Source organism: Pinus tabuliformis, chromosome 5_2 (assembly GCF_031772625.1).
Source record: "Pinus tabuliformis cultivar Carrire ecotype Pingquan chromosome 5_2, CPIR1, whole genome shotgun sequence".
Taxonomy (NCBI): Eukaryota; Viridiplantae; Streptophyta; class Pinopsida; order Pinales; family Pinaceae; genus Pinus; species Pinus tabuliformis.
In genome coordinates, this window is record NC_142306.1 from 270021839 (window position 1) to 270033914 (window position 12076).

Below are 12076 nucleotides of genomic sequence, written 5' to 3' on the forward strand. Positions count from 1 at the left end.
TCTGCATTTTAACAATATTCCATAGGAAAAATTTAGATTACATCAAGTAACCTTGCAAATAACTTTATACTTATAGATATGTTTGTACGTTGATATCCTTTTGTTCATTCATATCCATATTTATGGGTTTTACTTGGTGTCTTGTCTTCTTCAATGCACTCAAGTGCTTTGTTTCTTTGTTGTTAATATTACATGAAGAAGAGCAAATTTGGAAGTGTTATAATTTCCCCTTTATTATCACACTGCAAATATGAGTTGTATTGAAGAAAAACACGCACATGAAATATTGAGCAAATTGCTGAAAATCACTGCCTTAGGTTAAAATGATGGTTGTGCTTGGGGGACTCGGTGGTGATTTCTCTAATTCACTTTCATTTTAGTTAACAATAAGAAAATGAATCCAAATTCTTAATAAGCTGTTGGCATTAAATTCTTTGCTATTAAAAGTTCTTAACTCATTGGAAATTGTGATTGCATGTATTTTTCTTTGGATCAAGCACACCAACTAGAAATTTAGTATAATCTCATATTCCCAAGTAAAACTAGCTTAATTTGAAGAATAAAAAGAATAAAAGACTTTAAAAATTGAAAATTAGAAAATAAGTTGTTGAGCTAGACTAGATTTTTACTCGCGATTTTGTATTTAATAGATTTTACATTTAATAAATATACGACATATTTTAATGGAAATCAATAAATATTTAACAAATTTTAAGTGAAAGTAGATTTTTATTAATTATTACATATTTTTCTCGTGTATATATATATAATAAACTTAATGAAGAGCAAATATGTAATATATATATATATATATATATATATATATATATATATATATTAATTACATATTTTTCTCATACATATATATAAGAAACTTAATGAATGTTAAATTAAAATGAATATAGATTAATTAATTTGTTCTTTAAACAAATTTACAATGTAATAGTGATTTTATCGTTATTATAGACTATTTCACAACTAATTGAATTTGACCATTATTTAATTTTTAAATTATATAAATTAAACTCATTCAATTTATAATTAAACTTAATGAATAAACAACTAAAAATATATTTTAAAATCAGACTATCAATTTCAATTAAACTTTTTATTTATTTGAGGAAGTTACACAATATTTTCAATTTGATTGTGCTATTTTCATTTTCGCTGGTATAATTTCACTGTGAAGTTAATTAATTAATGAGTTGATATTGCAGTTTTCAAGTTCTCGTAAGTGTAATTGTTTTTTTACTAATTGATGTTGTATTTCCCTTCAAATTCAGATAATATCACAATATTAATTTAAAAATGTTGAATTAAATATATATGTTGTATTTCCCTTCAAATTCAGATAATATCACAATATTAATTTAAAAATGTTGAATTAAATATATATGTGTGATGCATTTCTTTTCAAACGCAGATAATATCAAGATATTGATTTAAAAATAAAAGGCAAATAATATCTAAGATATTGATTTAAAAATGTTCGATAAGTGTGATTGAAATTAACACAATTTATCTCTGGGCACCTTTTAGAACCATTGCTAATTTTATTTGTGTTAACAACTTTCACTTAAAATAGAGTAAACGTAAACCTTGTAAATTTTAACGGGACCTTGCCCATGAGGACGTTTCCAATTTTTTTTGGGATCCTCAAACACACACATTTATGGGATTAAGGTGAAAGACCCACAGCCATTCAGAGTGGCTAGGCGTATTCCAACTCTAAAGAGCGAAGTATTTAGGAACATTGCCCCATTTCCAACTCTAAAGAACGAGGTATGTGGTGAACATCGCCCCACTTTCTGGGTTGGACCCCATTTAGATAAAGATAGCGTTCAGAGCAGTTGGACAACCGGAGACAATCATGAAAACCAAAGCCAAAGAAGCTATGAAGGGTCCACGAGGCCGAGAGGAGAAGCCGGCTCCAGAAGGAGAAGCCCAAGCTCTTAATCAGGATAAGTTGGAGATCTCACAGGACATCGCAAGGATTGTCATTTGAAGGGAATTCGTAAGGGTTTTAACCATTGGCATTTGAATTGATAGAGATATTCCAGGTAAAGCTTTTCTGCTTTTTATTTTTTCTTCAGTTTCATTTTTATTGGTTTTTGGCATGGCCACTGATTTTACAAGGAATTTTGCTCTGCAACAGGTGAATGCAAAGAAGAGGGTTCGCCATCATGGAAGAAGGTGAAACGAGGAGGGTTTGTGCAAGTCTGAGGGATCAGCCTCATTCTTCGTCTGGAATCAGGTTGATATACATTTATCATTTTCTTTCTATGTATGCATTCTGTCATTACCTATTTTTCGACACAGAAAAAGAAAACAACTAGGTAAATCCCCGTAAGATAGTGAGGTTAGTATTTAGAAATCTGATGTCATCTTGTGGTTGATAATATGAACGAGGTATATATTCTTTCATTAATACAGAAAAGAAAACGGCTAGTTAACCCCGTAAGGTACTGTGGTTAATATTTAGAAATCCGAAATCATCCAGTGGTTAATATCCAGAGCTAGCTAGATGATTACGTTGGCCAGTCATGGTATAGCTTTTAATTATAATTTTACTTTTGTATTAGCAGTGTTGTGCATACAGCCGTTCATGCTGTTATTTTTTAGTTAGTTGTTTCTAGTTTTGTATTTTTTGTTTCACATCGTGTTTTAACTATTGGCTTTGGGGGCCTAAATGTTTGAATTTAATTAGTAGGTTGAATTTAGTTGGGCAGTAGATTGAATATAGGGGCTTCAATGTTTTACATTATATCCAGCTGTTTATAGCTTCGTTCTTTGTTTCATATTCTTGTGTGTAAAGATCACCCGTTTCAGGCAGGTCAATCCAGACTGCTCTTATGCTAGAGGTATCTAGTAGTTTGGGAGAGTTGAAGAGGTATCTAGTAGTTTGGGAGAGTTGCAGGTATAAGGAGACCCGCACAAATAATGTAACACTAGGAAGGACCGTAACCCTGTTCAACCATAAGTGGTTTGTCTTATGTCTGTAGTCAATGAATGATTTGTTTTTTTTAATTTGTTAAATTAGCTTGTCTGATTTATAATTTGGGCCCTATTGTTAAACTAGGGTCATTAACATCGTCACGTTATGTTTCAATCGTTAAATTTTGGAGCTGAATTTAATTTGTGCTAGATTTAATTTGTAGACTGAATTTAGTTAGATGGTATATTGAATATAGGGGCCTTGATGATTTTCCACAGTTTGTACATGTAGAACAATTTTTCGGTCATTATTGTCTTTAATAAAATCAAATTCAATATTGAAAGCTTAAATTGCTAAGAAAGTTGATAAGTTTGTGACACGGGATCTTAAATTGCCCCTCAGCCAGCAAGTTGGCCAAACAGATCCATAGGGTCTACTTTGGAATCTTCTATTAAAAATATAAACTGCTGAAATGATTGTAAAGATCATGTTTCTAAAGCATCTATTTTCCAGCAGGTTTGCCAGGTCAACTCATAGGGTCCATTTTCTTTGTGATATTAGATTTAATTGATGATCCTGGTCTATTAAATAAACTTTGTCCTCTAAATATTGAATCTGGTGTTGCACTAGTGCAGGAACAGATATAATTTCAGCCAATAGTTAAAAATAATTGGGTTTTATATCAGTTAGCCATTAATAATGCAGAACCAAAAAAATCCATGAAAATACTGTTTTTGTTCACTTCTTGTTCATACATATTAGCCCATCTCATTGTCATCTATCCTTTTTATTTTATTTAAAAACATTTAATGATGCACCCTACCTTCAAGCTGGTAGGCAACAGTGAGTTTTCCTCATGCTTCACGAAGAGCCTGAACCACAATTGGCTTATGAAGAGTGAACATGTCACTAACGGGATTTGAACCTGGGTGGGAACAAAAACAATTCTTCCTTTCAAATACTCTATCGATCCCAATTGACAAAATGTCATCAATCTTACTGTTTGTGTTACTTCTTGTTCATACATATTAGCCCATCTCAATGTCATCTATCATTTTTTAAATTTTATTTTAAAACATTTATTGATGCACCCTACCCTCCAGCTCATAGGCAATGGTGAGATATCCTCATGGTTCACAAAGAGCGTCAACCACAGCTGGCTTATGAAGAGTGAACGTGTCACTAACAAGTTTTAAACTTGGGTGGGAACAATAACAATTCTTCCTATCAAACACTTGAGCCATCCTAACTAACAAAATACCATCAATCTTATTGCCTGATTGTTCATATTTAAGATGAAAATTCTATATTAAAACTGAATGGAGATAAAACAACCATTGTTCCCCTTTTTCTCTTAGCTTTTCCTTTCTCAATTGTGAACCCGCACTTATCTCATTGAGCTTTTGTGGATCCTCCCTTTGGTCTATTTTGAGTCCTCTTGCTCACAATGTTCCACCAAGGTTCCGGGACGAGGAGGCGAGGGAGCGAGGGGGCGCGGGAGCGGCCTAAGCTAAAGCTCCCTACCATTTTTTAGGAAACGTGGGGGAGCGTCAGGGTCTTAAAAATTTATAAATATAAAATATAATTTATTAATTGAGTCCACTATGACAATTTGGTTTGAATTGAAAAGCTGCAAAGCATGATCATTGATATGAATATCATTTGACATTATCCAAATTTATAATATCATATAAAATAATAAATTTAAAATTCTAATTCAGCTTGGTCAAATTCTAATTTAGATTTTGGTCAGACAGAGGGAGAGCTTCAGCTTGATAAGGTAGCCATTGAATTATGTGAAAAGGTAAATGAACAGATCAGGAACACTGCATTGGCAGTAGAAGGGGCAACTACAATGGGTTGTCCAGCTGTATTGGATCCAACAACGAGAAAGTTTGTTATATTATATATAATATAGACAGTACACCATATGCTGAAAGAAGAGTTTTAGTTCCAGGAGAGATGAGAAGATCACATGAAAGAGTTTCTAACAGTTTACTATCAAATGACATTGACTGCAGGATGACCATCTGCGAACCAACTTGGGTGACCAACGATGGCATGGATAATTTGTCTACCTTATTAGAGCAATGCCATGCAGTTCAAACTTCAAACTAGCAGTGTATTTCAGGGGTGAAAATAATTTTCAGACCTGAGAATTCAAGCTGAGCCACTGTGCTTTGTGTAAATTTTGTAACTGTATAAATTCATATATAACGACAGTTCCTGAGATTTTTTGTTGCCCATAGTATTTTGTCATGCTTGCAGTAAACGCATGTTAGTCTATAGTCCACCCAATTATTTCCCACATGACATAGGTGCTACTTCCATAGTTTGTATGTCAAATGTCATGCAAATTAAAAACACAAACTGAATGTCTCATATTCTTTGCCTATCACTCTAGTTATCTCCCCACTGTAATCCAGCCATCACTTGAGAAAAAAAGGACAAGTTTTAAAAGGGAAAATTCATGTACGTGCTATATGGTCCAGCAAATTTCCATGATACTGACCCTCTAAAATAATGCTTGTTGAAACCAAAAGACAGCACAAGACGTTATCCCCATACAGAACATGAGTAGCTTTGTACCACTTTAGGTCTATTAATCATAAACTATAAGCAAGGCCATTTTTTTGGGAGCGTGGGGAAACGTCCCCTCAGGGAAGGGAAACGTTTCCCTGGCACATCCCCCCGAGTTTCCTCCATTTTGGGAGCGTGGAAAACGTCCCCTACTCGTCCCCAAGTCCCCGGAGCGCGGGGAGCGAGGAAACTAGACCCCTAGGGGGGGGGGGGGGCGAGTCCCCGTGGAACACTGCTTGCTCAAGAGACCTTGTTCCTCTCCTTTTGAGGACGTTGTCTCCTTGCCGTCCACCTCCCCTGTGTGCCACATTCCTTCTGGCCCCTCTCTCGTTTAGTTGTCATTGTTATTGCCTAAAATTTTCCTATGCTGACTCCCTTGTCAGTTGTGGTACTCTTTTTTCCCTTTCCTTGATGTGTTGGATCCTGTAGTCCAATTTTCATTTCTTGGCCTTTTCCTTGTGAGCATTCCTCGTTACTCCCTGCCTTGCTTTCTTTTTAGTGTTTTTCCCTTTTGTTAGGAAATCCCCTACGACAACTTGCTGCTCCCTTTTTATTTTAATTTTTTAAGTTTTATGAGTCTTTTGGATGATAGCAACTTGGTAGCGTCCTCCTCCTTGTAGTATTGCATCTTTTGCTCATGAAGGTAATTTTTTTGGCTAGATTTACATCCTCTTGTCACTAGTGCTGGTTTGTAAGCTTGTTGCATTTTATTTTGCTGTGTCACCTTTGTCGGGTCTCTTATTTTTGCTTTGCTTTGCATTTTACTCTCTTGTTATCATCTTTGTTTTATATGAATGCTTCCTTTAGTGATGGAATAGCTTGGCTAGCATCCTCCTTTGGTCCTGTTAGATTTTCTAAATGATGGTCAGCAGACTTAGCACTAAAATAATTCCTAAATTACTAGACTGCTGAAACCTGAAAGTCATGCACAACTGCTGTTGTCATATTGCTAAAATATACAAGCACATGCTGCAAAAAACCTAGAGAAGGAACTCATGGGTCTGTCTTAAATCTCTTTACTGTTCTTAAGCAGGAAGAAAAACATAATTGCAGAATACTTGCTAAATCGTTGTTAAAAGTAAAAAAACACGGAAACTCATTAGATGGACTGTGAAGACTTGTTATTGCTTGCTCATAATTCTGCAATGAAATCTGCTACAGGAAAACAGCAGCAAACTAAATTCCCTGTTTGCCATTCAAAAACTGAAGAATAAACCTACATCCCTATCTTCTTTCTTACAGACTGAGAAGAAGAGTAGGTACAATGAATCTGGACACATGCACAACAATGCCTCAGCTGTAGATGATCTGAGGCATGTAAGCATGCACCCTACCTACTAGACTGAATCTGACTAACTAAACTTATACTTGAGCTAATAATTAGAAAACTGCTAAATAAAAATAAAGTTAACACATGCAACTGCAAGCGCCATCTTTTGCTGAACTGAGAAACAACTTGCAAACTAACAGATACTGTTAATTTTCCTTAGGGATATATTGTTCTTTGCTTTGATAATTGCATTACGTCATTTATACATAAAATTCACCCTACAGTATTATAACATCATTACATCATGTGCAATTATGTAGAAAGAACAATATCAACAACAATGCAGCGGAACATAAAGTAACAACAGAAGAAAAACAAGCACACATAGAGACACCAGGATTGGTCAGAGACCAGGGCAAAACCCCACAAGGGGGAAAATCTGGAATTCAATTCTTCTTCTTCTTTTATTAGATTTCGTCAATTGTTCAGCTGAGATACAAAGTACATCCATGGAGAAATACATCTTTACAACAGACCATCTAGGGCCTACCCAGGCCAGTTCAAAACTTTGTTTGTGAACTGACATTCGATAAACCATGAGTGCTGCAATCATAATGTCAGGGCAATATCATCATTACAGACATAGCAATACTGTCACATGGAGATAGGTCATTAGATCACTGGCAGGTTGTATTGTCATTAGGGTTTCACTTGAGGTTTCTGCATATGTCTCAGAAATGCTGTAAGACTATAATATACACAGGAAGCCATTCAATGTCATAATACTGCCCATCATTGAGGCCTTACTGATACATGAATACAATGTCATATGCTTTGCACACTATGCCATACCAAAACTGATACAAGATGTCAGTGAACTGTAAAGGTAATAATACCCGACCTGCAAACTGAACTGCAAACCCTAACTGTTCCATGCATATATTATACTACTGATTCATAACTCAAAGAGAATATGTAATAGATTAGTGCCCTTATCGTTAAGACAATTGAGATCCAATACGTAAATGCCATATACAATTTCTTATATGCCAAAAGAGACCATACGATTTATGCCATGCGTATGTATGTGTTGAGCCAAACAGAGAGCGATGAATGTCAAACCATGGATAGAGCCAAACTGTGATGTGACTATAACGTGGTGTCATCACAAAACTATAGTGTCAATGCGATGCCAAAACCTGTAATATGAATGGGATGCCTGGACCTGTAATATAAATGCGATGCCAAGATACATGTGTGGTGCCTGTCATACATAAGACTGTATGCGATGTGCCATAGTGTCAATGCGATGCCAAAACCTGTAATATAAATGGGATGCCTGGACCTGTAATATAAATGTGATGCCAAGACAAAAGTTTTATGTGATGCCAAGATACATGTGTGGTGCCTGTCATACATAAGACTGTATGCGATGTGCCATATATATGTGCAATGCCTGTATTAAAGACTGAGCGTTGTCCATATAAAAGACTGTACGTGACCCATATAAAAGACTGTGCGTTGCCCATTTCACAAAGTGATGACCATTCACCGTTGCATATATAGGAACCATATTTCTGCATTATATATGCGATGCGGTGATCTATTGAACGAGCCATGATAGCTACAGAGTGAGTCACACAAGAAGCGAGCAACTGATTGCGATACGGGCCACTGAAATGAGTTATGCGATCCACAAAAAATGACTTCCATGTTGAAATATGTAACTATTCCATCTTCGTAATGACATATGTAATCATGATTTTATGTATTTGATGTGCAGAAAAATAAATTTATTATTGTCATTCTTGAGGCATAGGTTTCATGCGCAAGGAAAATTTATTTATAGGTCAAGCACCCATTGAGTGCTTCTAGGGCTTGTCATTGAGTCTACAAGTCAATTGATTCATTGTCATGTATGGCAGACCGTTTTGGGCATGTTACATCTTGTAAAGAAATTTTATGTAAAGTCAAAAGTGTCAAATAGACCCTCCAAGACCTTGTCATCATCAAAAGAACAAGTCGACCTTCATGAGTGGACAAGTCGGCCTAAAGGCAGCAATTCGACCTAGAAAGAAGCCTATATCTAAGAAGACTTCAACCTTATTTGAACATCATCCAATCAGCTCTCAAGAAGTTCGATCTAAGAAGAGAAGAGGAAAAAAAGGAAGCCAAATAACTAACAAAGAAGGAAAAGGAGAAAGCGAAGTTTTGGGATTTTTTTTGGGCTAATATCCTTCACACGTGCGAGAGAATTAGGGCACCTATTGCAGCAGCTAGATTGAATTGCAGACTTGCTACAAGAAGTTGAGTTAAAGTATACGTTGCAAGCTGAGTTCCATAGAAAGAAGAACCAACTCAAGCGAAGAACAAAAGAGGAAGAAATCACCATCTTCTCCACACGTGCAAGAGCTAGGGTTGTTGCAAAAGAAATTGCCATTAGAGGAATTTTGAAGTCTAAAATGGGCCCGCTAAGAAAAATGTACAACCAAAATAAACTTTATAAGAACCAATAGGATTCAAGATGATGATGTCAACCATGGGGGATGATTCACCATTTTTGGAGTAAAAAAATAAAAAGATCAAAAAATACTAAAACAATAAAACTACTTTTTCAACTCGTATTTTCAACTTGTCTCCCTAATTTTTACTCAAATTTCAAGCGGAAGTACTTGTTGGATGCAAAATTCAATTCCTCATCCAAAGAGTACTTTTGATGGACCTTGCTACATGAAAAATGAGAAATACATGAAAAAACGTGATTGCAATCACGTTTTTTCATGTATTTCTCATTTTTTTCATGTAGCAGGTTCTATTGAAAGTATGCAACATGGGTACTCCTTGCATGAGGAATCAAATTCTGCATCCAACGAGTGTTCCCGCTTGAAATTTGAGTAAACCCATAGCGAGATAAGTTGAAAATACGAGTTGAAAAAATAGTGTTTTTGTTTTCCTTAATTGTTATATTTCCCTCTAAAAATTTGATGATGTAATCTAATCTTATTTTATTATTTCCACTATTATTTTATACTTTCCTTAGGAGGCCCATTTTAGACCTCAAAATTCCCTAATGTGGGGGTCGAAGTTGCAGAAGACTCTGCCGAGGGTCGAAGTTGCCGAAGAAATTGCTGGGGGTCGAAGTTGCAGAAGTTGTTGGAGTCGAGGTTGCTAGAGAAATGAAAGCTCATCAAGGAGGAAGGATTGTCTTGGTCTTGGAGGGGACTTTGACAAAGGTCCTAGGTCTTGGAATTTGTCATTTGAAGTTCTATAAGAAGAGAAGAGTTCTTGTGGGTTTTCCTCTCAAGAGGAGAGGTTTTGGCCCTGGCTGATAACCTATATCTTGTGTCCTATTGTCTCATTGATCTTCATTGTTTGGTAGCTATTTGATGATAGAAAATACTAATCATAATCAAGCGAAAGAAGAAGCTAATCAAGTTAAGTAAAAATGCATCACAAATAGTTATCAAAGTAAGAGAAATCACCTAATCCATCTGCCTCTAGATTTCTCAACATTCCATATGTAGGAATCTGCAAGCCTCAGATAATAATACGTGCCGCAGTAAACAAATAATACGAACCATGAAAAACATCGTTGACCAAGTGCGATTTATTCAGAAGACCAAAATCGAGTTGTATGATGCTCACTTAGAGAAGGGATTCTTATTTATATACTTTGAGGTTCCTTTCTATTCCAATCTAAGATATCCATATCCAAAGAGTGTTCTCGCTTGAAATTTGAGTAAACCCATAGGGAGATAAGTTGAAAATACGAGTTGAAAAAATAGTAGGTTTTTTTTTTTGTTTAATATTTTCTCCCTCTAAAAATTTGATGATGTAATCTAATCTTATTTTATTATTTCCACTATTATTTTGTAATTTCCTTAGGAGGCCCATTTTAGACCTCAAAATTCCCTAATGTGGGGGTTGAAGTTGTAGAAGAATCTACTGGGGTTCGAAGTTGCCGAAGAAACTGCTGGGGGTCGAAGTTGCAGAAATTGTTGGAGTCGAGGTTGCTAGAGAAAATGAAAGCTCATCGAGGAGGAAGGATTGTCTTGGTCTTGGAGGGGACTTTGACAAAGGTCCTAGGTCTTGGAATTTGTCATTTGAAGTTCTATAAGAAAAGAAGAGTTCTTGTGGGTTTTCCTCTCAAGAGGAGAGGTTTTGGCCCTCGCTGATAGCCTATATCTTGTGTTCTATTGTCTTATTGATCTTGATCGTTTGGTAGCTATTTGATGATAGAAAATACTAATAATAATCAAGTGAAAGAAGAAGCTAATCATGTTAAGTAAAAATGCATCACAAATAGTTATCAAAGTAAGAGAAATCACCTAATCCATCTGCCTCTAGATTTCTCAACATTCCATATGTAGGAATCTGCAAGCCTCAGATAATAATACGTGCCGCAGTAACCAAATAATGCGAACCATGAAAAACATCGTTGACCAAGTGCGATTTATTCAAAAGACCAAAATTGAGTTGTATGACGCTCACTTAGAGAAGGGATTCTTAATTATATACTTTGAGGTGCCTTTCTATTTCAATCTAAGATATCCATATCATTATTCTTCTTCTCAGGAAGAGGAGGCAGAGGAATGTCCCTTGCTTTCCCAAGGGAAACATATTTGCCAAATGTTACATCCCTACTAATTTCAACTTTCCTTTGACTAGAAATATATATTTTAAATGCTTTAGAATTTTCACAATATCTAACGAATGTACCTTTTCTTCCTGTGGTTTCCAGCTTGTTTCTTTTGTCCTTCGGCACATGGAAATATACGGGACAACCAAAGACACTGTGATGGCTAACATCGGGCTTCACATTTGTAAATACTTCTTCGGGAGTCTTGCTGTCCAATGCTTGATGAGGCACCCTATTTTGAACATAAACTGTAGCATTCGTTGCTTCTCCCCAAAGGAACTTCAACAACTTTTGATGATGGAGCATGGCACATGCACCTTCTACAATAGACCTGTTCTTTCTTTCAGCTACTCCATTTTGTTCGGGATTATAGTGCACAATCGTCTCTTTCTTAATCGCTTTCTTCTTGCAAAAATTTATGAACTCATTTGAAATGTACTCTCCACTGTTGTTGTACTTGAAGATTTTAATTTTCTTCCCTGTTAGATTTTTGACCAAAGATTTGAACGCTTTGAACATTTCAAAGGCTTCATCCTTATTCTTCAAGTAATATATCCTTGTCTTCCTTGAGAAATCATCAATGAAGGTGATGTAGTAGAGATGATCACCAATAGAATGTACAAGCATTGGTCCACATATGTCAGAATGAATG

The 12076-nt window shown here is 35.6% G+C and overlaps 1 long non-coding RNA gene across 10 annotated transcripts in view; it reads left to right on the forward strand.

Annotated features, from left to right (window-relative positions):
* Positions 1–1709: 1709 nt before the first annotated feature.
* Positions 1710–12076, forward strand: part of LOC149158563 (uncharacterized) — a 58570-nt gene continuing 48203 nt past the window's right edge. For 2 of the 10 annotated variants that reach the window (XR_016261703.1, XR_016261700.1), the window contains exons 1-2: positions 1725–2060; positions 2156–2254. This is a non-coding gene — a long non-coding RNA (uncharacterized LOC149158563). Of the gene's footprint in view, positions 2061–2155; positions 2255–2815; positions 3178–7105; positions 7128–12076 lie in introns of those variants that run through there. The other 8 variants (XR_016261704.1, XR_016261701.1, XR_016261698.1 and 5 more) reach the window with 8 other exon arrangements.